Here is a 14,730-nt window from a genome sequence, read left to right on the forward strand (position 1 = left end):
CCCTTAGCCCAGAGCCCTGGGCTGCAACTTCTAAAGCCCCTGTGTTAAACCGGTCCTGCTTGTCAAAGGTCTGTATAAATCAGTACCTACTCTCCATGGCTAATGTACCCTCTTATCCGAACATTAGGTGGGGTGTCTGGTACAATGAACAGTTCTCAGATTCTGGCTCCTGACCCAGCCATGAGCTTCTTGCCCTCACAAACTATGGAACCCTCCATGCATGCAAAGACACTTCCACCAAACTAAAGGAAGAGATGCTACTGCTTAAGTGCAAAACACACACACGCACACTCCTACCAATGTAATGTTAGTTCTGCTTCTTTCTAGCTTTCTGTGGGATTTTTTTGCAGGCATGCCTTGGCCTGGGGTTCTTAAATTGTAAATCTGCTAAAATAGCTATTTTGGACTGGCGTTCTGGAAAAGAATAGTAATGAATGTTTTGAATACGAGCTTTCCTCATTTCCATTCCACTTGAAACCTCTGCCCTCCCAGAATATTACTTTATTCATTCTTTATTTGAGGTTAAGCCCTACAGAGGTCTAACCAAAGCTGAATAAGTTAGTCTTTTGGAACCTAGTTTTCTTTGTGGACAGTTTTAGTTTGTGTTTGACTTGTTTCCTTGTGGTAGAGAAATAAAGACATTCAAATTTGTGTGTTCAAATGGCACACACACACAGGGAAATTAGAGTATTTATATTTTTAATCTTTCAGGAAGCTTACAACATAACACTACTTTATTTCTTAAAATCCAGAACTTAAACACACAAGAACCCAAGAAAGAGAATGCGGGCTGCTTCCTTAGGCAGAAATGTGCAACTCACCCACCTTGCTCTAGGAAGACTCTGTGCAGGCTCAGATCACATGCTTACCTACAGAGCCCTCTACCCTGCAAGCAGGACCAGAAAAGTTCAGGATGATTTAAAGTGGTAACTTATAATTTTAACACAGTTTCCACTACACCACAAAATTAAGTCCAGAGCTTGTGGAAAGTACTGTCTTGATGTCCCTGGAGCCTGAAGCCATCTAATTTTCCTCAGAACTGATACAGTCAGGCAAAGTCACAGCAGGTTTCCTTATGCTGCCCAAGCAATGTGCCTCAGCACTGACTTGAACAGTCTTGAGAGCTAAGGGTAATTGTGTGCCACTCTGTCGTTGGCCTCCTTGCTGAAAGTACTAAAATGAGAGCTAGCTAGTGCCGGTTGTGGTGATGATTTTGGTGATGTGTGCCAGCTTAACGTTTCATAGATGGAAACACTGAGAAGCGGAACTAAGAGGAAAGATGTCTGTCATAAGCCAGAGCAATAATCGAATCTTGGAACTAATTAATAACTTGTATTCAAAACGAAAATACCCTTGGCAACCTGCACCTCTGCCCCACCAATTCCCTCTCATCTGCTTTCCCTGGTAGTAAAAACCCCAAAACAGGTGTATTTCATAGTTTTGGTAGATTGTGCCCCCTGGCATTCAGGAATGGGCATGGGCTCTGTCCAGGATGCTTTCCCTGGGTGCAACTTTTGCCAAGAAATGGCAGAAAGTCAGTAGAGTCATGGCTGGATGCATGGGAGGGGTAAGGGAGGGGGGATTTGGCAAGCATGCTGCACCCCAAAAGGAATCTTGCACAGTACTCCTAACCCCACTAAAACAAATGGGGTTTCTTGGATTTTGTGTTTCAGAAGTGCCTTGTTTATTATTCCTACCTTTCTAGATAAAACAATGAGACATGGATGAGTCTTCTCTCTCTCACACACACAATCTCACACACTTTACTAGCACTCTACAATGCCAAAATAGTTACAAATTAATTTTATTTTTCTGCTATTAATGTTCATAGAATGTGAGATCATATAATGTAATCTAGTTTGTCACTAATTTGAGAGTAACTAATACAATTTAATTGTATCATCTCCATTATGGTCTACCAAATTAGACTGAGGTCACTGGCTAACATTTTTCTTTTGACGTTATTGTGACATTCTGTACCTCAGGGAAACATCCAGTACCCCCATGTTCATCCTTATAATATGATTGTGTAGTATCTAATGCAAAGTTTGTCATGTCGGGTGTCTTCAGAAGGCTCATGATGCACTGATCATTGTTTTTATAGTAATGTTGTAGTAATCGTCATTATAGAAAAGTTATAGTAATGTTATAGGTTGTAATTTCATGTATATAGTTATGAGGCTCAGAATGTGTCCTCATGGCTTAAAGCAAGCCCAGGCAAAAACTCTTCAGAAGCAGAGGGGCAGTTCACACCTCATCAGGGCATGTATGAGACAAACTCAGCCCAGCCTCATGGGAACGAAGGATACTGGCCTAGGCAACAACAAAGGATCTGTTGGACTCTTGAATGAGTCACCCCCCTTCCTTTGGTCAGTTTGGGACTGCAACGAGGTAATGCTCACCTGACTCGGGGGGGGGGGAGGGGGGAGGAAGCCAAGAAGGAAGCAAGAACATGATAAAAGGGAGAGACTTTGCCATGCTCTTTCTCTCTCTTCCACTTACATTACCACCAAGCGACTGAAGTGCTCATCAATGGGGAGAGCCTGGCTGAAGGGCAACCAGCTAGCCAGTAGTGAGAAGCATCTAAGTTGGTAAGGGCATTGAAAGTGTTAAGATCAGCTTAGAATGCGTTTTACTTTCATTTCATTTGACCAAATCTGACTTGTTATGCTTTGACTTATAATCACTTAAAATCTATCTTTGTAGTTGTCATAAATATAAAGGGAAGGGTAAACCCCTTTGAAATCCCTCCTGGCCAGGGGAAAGCTCCTCTCACCTGTAAAGGGTTAAGAAGCTAAAGGTAACCTCGCTGGCACCTGACCAAAATGACCAATGAGGAGACAAGATACTTTCAAAAGCTGGGAGGAGGGAGAGGAACGTGGGGTCTGTATGCTGCTCTTTGCCAGGGACAGACCAGGAATGGAGTCTTAGAACTTTTAGTAAGTAATCTAGCTAGGTATGTGTTAGATTATGATTTCTTTAAATGGCTGAGAAAAGCATTGTGCTGAATAGAATAACTATTTCTGTCTGTGTATCTTTTTTGTAACTTAAGCTTTTGCCTAGAGGGGTTCTCTATGTTTTTGAATCTAATTACCCTGTAAGATATCTACCATCCTGATTTTACAGGGGGGATTTCTTTATTTCTATTTACTTCTATTTTTTATTAAAAGTCTTCTTGTAAAAAACTGACTGCTTTTTCATTGTTCTTAGATCCAAGGGTTTGGGTCTGTGGTCACTTATGCTAATTGGTGAGGCTTTTTATCCAACATTTCCCAGGAAAGGGGGGGTGCAAGTGTTGGGAGGATTGTTCATTGTTCTTAAGATCCAAGGGTCTGGGTCTGTAGTCACCTAGGCAAATTGGTGAGGCTTTTTACCAAACCTTGTCCAGGAAGTGGGGTGCAAGGTTTTGGGGGAGTATTTTGGGGGGAAAGACGCGTCCAAACAGCTCTTCCCCAGTAACCAGTATTAGTTTGGTGGTGGTAGCGGCCATTCCAAGGATAACGGGTGTAATATTTTGTACCTTGGGGAAGTTTTGACCTAAGCTGGTAAAGATAAGCTTAGGGGGGTTTTTCATGCAGGTCCCCACATCTGTACCCTAGAGTTCAGAGTGGGGGAGGAACCTTGACATGGTGGCACAGTGGTGGGATTAACCTGAAATCATTTGAGATCCAGTTGAGATTTTTTGAACTAGAAATACAGATTTTAAAAAGGAAATTTTTTTTTCTTTGGAAAGAAAGTCCAGAAAGCAGCTTTGAAACTGAAAGCAGCTTGGTTTCTCTCTGCTTTGTGGCCAAGCAGAGACAAAAGGGATTATCTTGTGAATTGCAGGTTTTCTTTGCCTGGAGGCAGGGTACTTAACTCCAGCAGGGAAATTCACAGTCTTCCAACCCAGGGTTTTTTTTTTCTTTTCTTCCTAAAAGTAAATAGGGGGTGTGTGTTCTACCCATTTGCTTTTTCTTTGGGCTGGGTAAGCAGGTTTCCAAGCAGTTGGAGGTTTTTTGCTTTAATTTGGGCCCAGAGCAGAGACAAGGGAATTGTCTTTTTCTGTAGGCTGACAATCACTATCAGAGAATAGGTATTCTATTCCAGCACAGCAAAATTTTACAGCCAAGTTTTGTTTGTTTATTTCTAAACCTCGGGTGTAAAGTTAGTAAAAACAGAGAGGTTAGAATGGCAAAATCCGCGGCTCGACTACAGCTCGAATTAGCCAAATTTCAGGCTGAGGAAAGACAAAGGGAACATGAAAGACAGATAGAACTCATGCAGCTGAAGAAGGAACAAGAAATGGAGGCAAGGAAGCATGTGGAGGAGGAGAGGGAAAAAGAGAGGAAGCATGTGGAGGAGATGGAGAGGATAAAGGCCCAGCAGAATATACCAACAAACCCTAGCAATCCTTCTCCAGGTACCACTTCCCATCCCAGAAAGTTCCCCACCTACAAGGCAGGTGATGATACTGAGGCCTTCTTAGAAAACTTCGAAAGGGCCTGCCTTGGGTACAACATCTCTGCTGACCAATACATGGTAGAGCTGAGGCCGCAGCTCAGTGGACCCTTAGCTGAGGTGGCAGCTGAAATGCCTAAAGAACACATGAACAAGTATGAACTGTTTAAATCCAAGGCGAGAGTCAGAATGGGGATAACACCCGAGCAGTCTCGTCGGAGGTTCAGAGCCCTAAGGTGGAAACCAGACATGTCATTTACCCGACATGCCTACCACATTGTGAAACATTGGGATGCCTGGATATCAGGAGCAAGTGTTGAATCTCCAGTAAATTTGCCCTTCCTAATGCAAATGGAACAATTCTTAGAGGGTGTTCCTGAGGAAATAGAAAGATACATCCTAGATGGGAAACCCAAAACTGTAATTGAGGCAGGAGAGATTGGAGCCAGATGGGTGGAGGTGGCAGAGAAGAAGAAAACTGGTCGCAGTTGGAGCGGAGACCAGAAGGGACCACCCCAGACCACACCCTATTACCGGGGGCCGCCCAAAGCCCCACCTACCTCCCAAAGAGCCCTCCAGACCCCTTATCGTCCCACCACCCCGTTCTCCAGCAGCCCTCCTCGCCCCAGTGACCCGTCAGCTGGACGATGTTTTAAATGTAATGAGCTGGGGCATGTAAAGGCCAACTGCCCCAAGAACCCCAACAGATTACAGTTCATTACACCGGAATCACACCAGAGGTCCACAGGCCCAGATACCTCCCAGATACCCTTGGAGCGGAGGGAAACTGTGAGTGTGGGCGGGAAGAAGGTCACCGCGTGGAGGGACACCGGAGCACAAGTGTCAGCTATCCATGCTTCCTTAGTGGACCCCAATTTAATCAACCCAGAGATCCAAGTGACGATTCAACCCTTCAAGTCCAACTCTTTCAATTTGCCTACAGCCAAGTTGCCTGTCCAGTACAAGGGCTGGTCAGGAATGTGGACTTTTGCAGTCTATGATGATTATCCCATCCCCATGCTGTTGGGGGAAGACTTGGCCAATCATGTGAAGCAGGCCAAGAGGGTGGGAATGGTCACCCGCAGCCAGGCTAAACAAGCCGTGAGGCCTAGCTCTGTTCCGGAAACTTCTATCAGGACCCAGTCAGAGGTGATGGACCTGGACCCCAGGCCAATGTCTGCAACAGCAGTAGTGGATCCAGTCCCAGAGACCCAGACGGAACCAGTCCCAGAACCGGAACCAGCCGAACAACCAACACCAGACCCCGTGTCAGCACTGAATCCAGTACTTGCAACCTCAACACCAGAGGGCCCCACCGAACCTGAACTGGCAGCAGCCGATAACCCGACCCAAGAGGCTCAGCCGGAGCCTGAATCCCAACATAGTGCACCAGCGGAGAGCGGTTCACAGTCAACAGAAACAGCTCCATCCCCTATATCGCTTCCAGAGGGACCAAGCCTAGGTCCACAATCCCATGAGGAACTGATGTCTCCAGCATCAAGGGAACAGTTCCAGACCGAACAGGAAGCAGATGAAAGCCTCCAGAGAGCTTGGACGGCGGCACGGAGCAACCCACCGCCTCTCAGCTCTTCTAATCGATCCAGGTTTGTTGTAGAAAGAGGACTTTTATACAAGGAAACTCTTTCTGGTGGACACCAGGAAGACTGGCATCCTCAGAGACAGTTGGTAGTTCCAACTAAATACCGGGCCAAGCTCTTGAGCTTAGCCCATGATCACCCTAGTGGCCATGCTGGGGTGAACAGGACCAAAGACCGTTTGGGGGGGTCATTCCACTGGGAGGGAATGGGCAAGGATGTTTCTACCTATGTCCAGTCTTGTGAGATGTGCCAAAGAGTGGGAAAACCCCAAGACCAGGTCAAAGCCCCTCTCCAGCCACTCCCCATCATTGAAGTTCCATTTCAGCGAGTAGCTGTGGATATTCTGGGTCCTTTTCCGAAAAAGACACCCAGAGGAAAGCAGTACATACTGACTTTCATGGATTTTGCCACCCGATGGCCGGAAGCAGTAGCTCTAAGCAACACCAGGGCTAAAAGTGTGTGCCAGGCACTAGCAGACATTTTTGCCAGGGTAGGTTGGCCCTCCGACATCCTCACCGATGCAGGGACTAATTTCCTGGCAGGAACTGTGAAAAACCTTTGGGAAGCTCATGGGGTAAATCACTTGGTTGCCACTCCTTACCATCATCAAACAAATGGCATGGTGGAGAAGTTTAATGGAACTTTGGGGGCCATGATACGTAAATTCGTAAATGAGCACTCCAATGATTGGGACCTAGTGTTGCAGCAGTTGCTCTTTGCCTACAGAGCTGTACCACATCCCAGTTTAGGGTTTTCCCCATTTGAACTTGTATATGGCCGTGAGGTTAAGGGGCCATTGCAGTTGGTGAAGCAGCAATGGGAGGGATTTACACCTTCTCCAGGAACTAACATTCTGGACTTTGTAACCAACCTACAGAACACCCTCCGAACCTCTTTAGCCCTTGCTAGAGAAAACTTACAGGATGCTCAAAAAGAGCAAAAAGCCTGGTATGATAAACATGCCAGAGAGCGTTCCTTCAAAGTAGGAGACCAGGTCATGGTCTTAAGGGCGCTCCAGGCCCATAAAATGGAAGCATCGTGGGAAGGGCCATTCACGGTCCAGGAGCGCCTGGGAGCTGTTAATTATCTCATAGCATTCCCCACCTCCAACCGAAAGCCTAAGGTGTACCATATTAATTCTCTAAAGCCCTTTTATTCCAGAGAATTAAAGGTTTGTCAGTTTACAGCCCAGGGAGGAGACGACGCTGAGTGGCCTGAAGGTGTTTACTACGAAGGGAAATGTGCTGGTGGTGTGGAAGAGGTGAACCTCTCCAGGACCCTTGGGCGTATGCAGCGACAGCAGATCCAGGAGCTGTGCACTAGCTACGCGCCAACGTTCTCAGCCACCCCAGGACTGACTGAACGGGCATACCACTCCATTGACACAGGTAATGCTCACCCAATTAGGGTCCAACCTTACCGGGTGTCTCCTCAAGCTAAAACTGCTATAGAACGGGAGATCCAGGATATGTTACAGATGGGGGTAATCCGCCCCTCTGAAAGTGCATGGGCATCTCCAGTGGTTCTAGTTCCCAAACCAGATGGGGAAATACGTTTTTGCGTGGACTACCGTAAGCTAAATGCTGTAACTCGCCCAGACAACTATCCAATGCCACGCACAGATGAACTATTAGAGAAACTGGGACGGGCCCAGTTCATCTCTACCTTGGACTTAACCAAGGGGTACTGGCAGGTACCGCTAGACGAATCTGCCAAGGAAAGGTCAGCCTTCATCACACATCTCGGGCTGTATGAATTTAATGTACTCCCTTTCGGGCTGCGAAATGCACCCGCCACTTTCCAAAGACTTGTAGATGGTCTCCTAGCGGGATTAGGAGAATATGCAGTCGCCTACCTTGACGATGTGGCCATATTTTCGGATTCCTGGGCAGACCACCTGGAACATCTACAAAAAGTCCTTGAGCGCATAAGGGAGGCAGGACTAACTGTTAAGGCTAAGAAGTGTCAAATAGGCCTAAACAGAGTGACTTACCTTGGACACCAGGTGGGTCAAGGAACTATCAGCCCCCTACAGGCCAAAGTGGATGCTATCCAAAAGTGGCCTGTCCCAAAGTCAAAGAAACAGGTTCAATCCTTCTTAGGCTTGGCTGGTTATTACAGACGATTTGTACCGCACTACAGTCAAATCGCTGCCCCACTGACAGACCTAACCAAAAAGAAACAGCCAAATGCTGTTCAGTGGACCGGAAAGTGTCAGAAGGCCTTTAACAAGCTTAAAGCGACACTCATGTCTGACCCTGTACTAAGGGCCCCAGACTTTGACAAACCGTTCCTAGTAACCACAGATGCATCCGAGCGTGGTGTGGGAGCAGTTTTAATGCAGAAAGGACCTGATCAAGAATTCCACCCTGTAGTGTTTCTCAGCAAAAAACTGTCTGAGAGGGAAAGCAACTGGTCAGTCACTGAAAAAGAATGTTATGCCATTGTCTACGCTCTGGAAAAGCTACGCCCATATGTTTGGGGACGGCGTTTCCACCTGCAAACCGACCATGTTGCACTGAAGTGGCTTCACACCGTCAAGGAAACTAACAAAAAACTTCTTCGGTGGAGTTTAGCTCTCCAAGATTTTGATTTCGACGTCCAACACATCTCAGGAGCTTCTAACAAAGTGGCTGATGCACTCTCCCGTGAAAGTTTCCCAGAATCAACTGGTTAAAATCGTCCTTGAGATGTGGAAAATATTGTTAGTCTTTATGTACTTGGTAGTATATTTAGAGATGCATGTGTCTTATTAACTCTGTTTTTCCTAGAGCTCCAGGAAGAAATCCCAGCCAGTGTTTCACCCTGGCTGAGATTTGGGGGGCGTGTCATAAATATAAAGGGAAGGGTAAACCCCTTTGAAATCCCTCCTGGCCAGGGGAAAGCTCCTCTCACCTGTAAAGGGTTAAGAAGCTAAAGGTAACCTCGCTGGCACCTGACCAAAATGACCAATGAGGAGACAAGATACTTTCAAAAGCTGGGAGGAGGGAGAGGAACGTGGGGTCTGTATGCTGCTCTTTGCCAGGGACAGACCAGGAATGGAGTCTTAGAACTTTTAGTAAGTAATCTAGCTAGGTATGTGTTAGATTATGATTTCTTTAAATGGCTGAGAAAAGCATTGTGCTGAATAGAATAACTATTTCTGTCTGTGTATCTTTTTTGTAACTTAAGCTTTTGCCTAGAGGGGTTCTCTATGTTTTTGAATCTAATTACCCTGTAAGATATCTACCATCCTGATTTTACAGGGGGGATTTCTTTATTTCTATTTACTTCTATTTTTTATTAAAAGTCTTCTTGTAAAAAACTGACTGCTTTTTCATTGTTCTTAGATCCAAGGGTTTGGGTCTGTGGTCACCTATGCAAATTGGTGAGGCTTTTTATCCAACATTTCCCAGGAAAGGGGGGGTGCAAGTGTTGGGAGGATTGTTCATTGTTCTTAAGATCCAAGGGTCTGGGTCTGTAGTCACCTAGGCAAATTGGTGAGGCTTTTTACCAAACCTTGTCCAGGAAGTGGGGTGCAAGGTTTTGGGGGAGTATTTTGGGGGGAAAGACGCGTCCAAACAGCTCTTCCCCAGTAACCAGTATTAGTTTGGTGGTGGTAGCGGCCATTCCAAGGATAACGGGTGTAATATTTTGTACCTTGGGGAAGTTTTGACCTAAGCTGGTAAAGATAAGCTTAGGGGGGTTTTTCATGCAGGTCCCCACATCTGTACCCTAGAGTTCAGAGTGGGGGAGGAACCTTGACAGTAGTTAATAAATCTGTTTGTTTATTCTACCTGAAGCCGTGCGTTTGGTTTGAAGCATGTCAGAGACTCCCCTTGGGAGAACAAGCCTGGTACATATCAATTTCTTTGTTAAATTGGCTAACTCATATAAGCTTGCAGTGTCCAAAGGGCAAAACTGGACACTGCAAGACGGAGGTTCCTAGGGTTGTGTCTGGGACCGGAGATATTGGCTAGTGTAATTCAGTTGCACAATCCAAGGAGCAGCTTACATGCCAGACGCTGTGTGTCAACAGTCCAGGAGTAGGGATTCTCACAGCAGGGCAGGGAAAGGCTAGCTCTTAGAGTACGTAGAGTTTCAGAAAGCCTTTGACAAGGTCCTTCACCAAAGGCTCTTAAACAAAGTAAGCTGTCCTGGAATAAGAGGGAAGGTCATTTCATGGATCAGTAACTGGTTAAAGGAAACAAAGAGTAGGAATAAATGGTCAGTTTTCAGAATGGGGTAAATAGTGGTGTCCCTCATGGATCTGTACTGGGATCAGGACTGTTCAACATATTCATAAATGATCTGGAAAAAGAGGTAAACAACAAGGTGGCAAAATTTTCAGATGATATGAAACTACTCAAGATAGTTAAGTCCAAAGCGGACTGCAGAATTACAAAGGGGCTCACAAAATTGGGTGAATGGGCAACAAACTGGCAGATGAAATTCAATGTTGATAAATGCAAAGTAATGCACATTGGAAAACATAATTCCAACTCTACATATAAAATGATGGGGTCTAAATTAGCTGTTACCACTCAAGAAAGAGATCTTGGAGTCCTTGTGGATAGTTCTCTGAAAACATCCACTCAATGTGCACTGGCAACCAAAAAAGTGAACAGAATGTTGGGAATCATTAAGAAAGGGATAGATAATAAGATAGAAAATATCATATTGCCTCTATATAAATCCATGGTACGCCCACATCTTGAATACTGCTTGCAGCTGTGGTCACCCCATCTCAAAAAACATAAAAAACAAAAAACATATTGGTATTGGAAAAGGTACAGAAAAGGGCAACAAAAATTAATGGGGTATGGGACAGCTTTCATATAAGGAGAGATTAATAAGATTTGGACTTTTCAGCTTGGAAAAGATATGACTAAGGGGGGATATGACAGAGGTCTATAAAATCATAACTGGTGTGGAGAAAGTAAATAAGGAAGTGTTATTTTCTCCTTCTCATAGCACAAGAACCTAGGGGGTCACCAAATGACATTAATAGGCAGCAGATTTAAAACAAACACATAAATATTTCTTCACACAATGCACAATCAACCTGTGGAGCTCTTTGCCAGAGGATGTTGTGAAGGCCAAGACTATAACAGGGTTCAAAAGAGAACTAGATAAATTCATGGAGGATAGGTCCATCAATGGCTATTAGCCAGGATGGGCAGGGATGGCGTCCCTTGCTTCTGTTTGCCAGAAGCTGGGAATGTGCAACAGGGGATGGATCACTTGATCATGACCTGTTAGGTTCACCCCCTCTGGGGCACCTGGCATTGGCCACTGTCGGAAGACAGGATACTGGGCTCGATGGACCTTTGGTCTGACCCAGTATGGCCATTCTTATATTCTAATCCCATGTTGTATGCAGTGTTGTTTTAGCCATGTTGGTCCAAGGATCTTAGAGAGAGAAGGTGGGTGAGGTAATATATTTTAAAGCAATATGTTTCAATCCTGTCCACGAAGGATCACCCGTAAAGGTGAATGTGTAGTCCATCCTTCTTAACCACTCTCTGCTCAGACTGCAAACAAAGGTGCTAAAATGTAGGTTGCGGTAGGGGGTGTGTGATGTGGACTGTCCACTAGAAATTAGACTGAGCACACAAAATCATTTCACATAGGTCACTGAACACCAATTGGTAGATTACCACTTTGTCAGTACCAATTTGGGCTGGATTTTGAACTGCTGCTGTAGAAATGAAAGAATCCATAATCCCATTATCAAACCCCGAACCATCCCATCTTCCAAATACTTTGTTTTATAATCTGATCAAATCCTCCTTCTCTACCATGGATTCAGACAGGGTAAATTCCGAATTTGTTGAGAAGATGAAAGAGGAGTAAACAGTAATGTGTCTTCATTGTTCATGTTCCACTGGGAACCAGGCCTCACTGACTAATACAATTTCTTTTAGGCAATTCAGCACATTTTAAGGTTTTCTTTTAAATTATTTCTGAGTAGATAGTGAGGCTTTGGAATGTGATCTTTCAATTTTGAATATTGCATATATGTTTTGTAGTTGGGTCTGGGTTATTAAATATGCTGTTCATGGCTGGTAATATTATTATTCACAAATTAAACAAATCTCAGTATTTTGATAATTCAGTCCTGGGTGCTATAACGAACGCTAGGGTAAACAGAAAAATAAATGTCCGCTTTTCAGTAAAAAAGGCTAAACGACATGCCTCATTTAGTTCTATTTAGAAACAATTTTATCTCTGCATGTGATGCTATGATAGTGCTTGTTGAACTGTAATTTTATTGGTGACAATAATGCGTTTTTCTGTAATGCTGTTACTCTATTTCTCACCCCACCCAACACGCTTAGCTCCAATTTTATGATTAATAATTTCAATATAATTTTCATTTTAAAAAAGAATGATAATCTAGGCCATATACATTTTGTAAGGTTTCCATGGTAACAGTTTCTCTGAGTGGAGAACTGGCTGTTTGTAGTTTCCACAGAAACCACTCCCTGCTGAGACAGGTGCCTTGAAGGGAAGGGAAGAGAATATAAATGAGAGAGACAAAAAGACACACACAGGCAGAGCAATGTCATATGATCTCTGCAGCATCTGTACACTGTAGCAAAGTCAGTCATATTTTTTTTATGTTTTTAGTTTATCGTTTTTCATTGCAAGACCAGCTTCCTTATTCTCCAGTCATGTAAACTTTGATTTGCCAATCCCTCACCTCCATGGAGCTGGCTTTGTGGCCTGTGATTTGGAAATGTTCCATGCCTACAGAGAACTGAAACTGGTTACGTCAGATGTTAAGGTCCAGGGCTCTAAGAATCACTGCATGGGAACATGTAAATGGTAAATGAGAGCTTTCATTTTTTTTTCTGAAAGATTCAACAAAGCTGGATATGGAAACATTTCCTTTTAAAATGAAGAAGGGGAGGGGAGGAGTAATTCTTTATTAATTCTGAAGAAGGTGGGGTTTGTTCTCGTTTGGGGGTAAAAATGCCTTGTTAAGGAAAATGTCTGGTGAAAGGTCAGATAACAGTAAAAGATAAATGAACTTTGTTGTCAGCTTTTGCTAGGTAAGGAGTGTTTCTATTTTTAATGGCATTGTGAAAAAGCATTGAATACTACTTCAGAAGAAATAGTGTTGATTTATTTTATTTCTTCAAGGACAATAACACCCTGACATTTGTTCAAGGGTTAGTGTCGCCATAACTACAGATTAACATGCTGGCTGCTTCATCTTCATCCTATCATCTCTCTGCCTCTTTATGAGGGAAACAGGCTGACATGGTTATTAAATCTGGCAGCTGAGTTGCATGCATGTAGGAAGCAAGGAGAGCAGAGCATATAGAAAATGAGTAGCTTTCAGATAGCAGCCTTCTTTTCACTGCTACCAGGCTTGAAAGGCAGTCTATAAAAAAGCTCTTTCTCTTCTTTGTGCTGGATCAGTGCACAAATATCGCAAACACAATTGCAAATGTAAGTATTCCTGGCCTGTGTGCTGCTTTCAGATTGCTAATTAAGGTTTCTAACTCCAGTGTTCTGGTTGAAAAAGCAGTGAGATGAAAGCCAAAAACATCCCCAGTGAGAATGTTTCTTTGCAGTATTGTAATGGTTTTCAGTGAAAATGTTAGAGAGAGAAGGGGATCCTTGGTAGATTTACGGAGCAAATAGGTTACAATTGTGTCAGTTGATTTTTAGGATGTCTGTACTGCTTTGTTTGTGACAGGAAGAGCCAGAAGCCTGATAGAAATGCTATTACTGTAGATAGTATTTGAGGTACAGGAAGAAAGATACCTCTGCATAAAGAGACTATTTGCAAGCACAAAATAGAAATTTCTCCTGGCATTTTTCACCTGGAATCTGTTTGTATTTTAAAAAAAGAAGAACAAACATAGAATTGGACTTCTGATTAAGAAATTCTACAGTAACTTATTATAGAAGAAAAACCAAATCCCCATCATCGGGGTACTATTTAGCTTGCATCTGAACTGAAAAGAACAATGAAAATAGCAGGGTGAGCAATGCATGTTTTTCACCAAATCTCTCACTCTTATGTAGTGGGAGATGAGCTTTGTTTGCTATAAGGCATGAATACAGAATAACATGGTGGTTGGGAAGCAGTGGAGTTGCAGGTTTCTCAGCGCTGCAGACAGGAATTGTAAACAAGAACACAGGTGTTGGTTGGTATGTTTTGTGCTTTTTATAACCTGATCATAGCATCTTGGTTTACAATCTCCTGTATAATGCAAGCATTTTATAGCGTGGTTACTCCACTGCAGTGAATTTCAGTTTATAGCTGGTGAACTCTTAATATGCTATGAATGAAATCTGCATATTCAAAACAATCTGCAACCAGTACTGCTTACAAATTTCAGATAATTACACCAGAAATGCCTGCCATGTCCAGTTTGTTTGAGTTGTCATGTCATGTTTATTTATTTACAGGGTTTGTTATTTACTAGGGGCTGTCACAGTACTGTGAACCCTTTATGACCCATGCAAACATTTAATTATTGCAGTTCTTTTAAACAGGTGACCAGCATGAAGTGATTATGAAGATTGTGTTTGTTTCATGTATCACTGTATGGCAAATAAAAGGCCAAATGCATCCCTCGTGTAACTCCAGTGATGGCAATGTAGTTACACCAGGGATGCATTTGGCTGCCTTTGCTGAAATTGGGGCACCAGTGAACATGTAGATGTCTCTCCATTGCAGCTACTTATGCCT

At 43.7% G+C, this 14,730-nt stretch overlaps 1 protein-coding gene across 9 annotated transcripts in view; it reads left to right on the forward strand.

Moving 5' to 3' along the window:
• Window positions 1-12,586: 12,586 nt before the first annotated feature.
• The window catches only part of TRIM2 (tripartite motif containing 2), a 120,983-nt gene continuing 118,839 nt past the window's right edge, over window positions 12,587-14,730 (forward strand). For 4 of the 9 annotated variants that reach the window (XM_048847403.2, XM_048847402.2, XM_048847399.2 and 1 more), the window contains exon 1: window positions 13,303-13,478. The gene's annotated coding sequence lies outside the window, so the exon portion shown is untranslated. Of the gene's footprint in view, window positions 12,849-13,302; window positions 13,479-13,997; window positions 14,017-14,730 lie in introns of those variants that run through there. The other 5 variants (XM_048847401.2, XM_048847406.2, XM_048847397.2 and 2 more) reach the window with 4 other exon arrangements.

The sequence above is a fragment of the Caretta caretta genome, chromosome 4, assembly GCF_965140235.1.
Source record: "Caretta caretta isolate rCarCar2 chromosome 4, rCarCar1.hap1, whole genome shotgun sequence".
Taxonomy (NCBI): Eukaryota; Metazoa; Chordata; order Testudines; family Cheloniidae; genus Caretta; species Caretta caretta.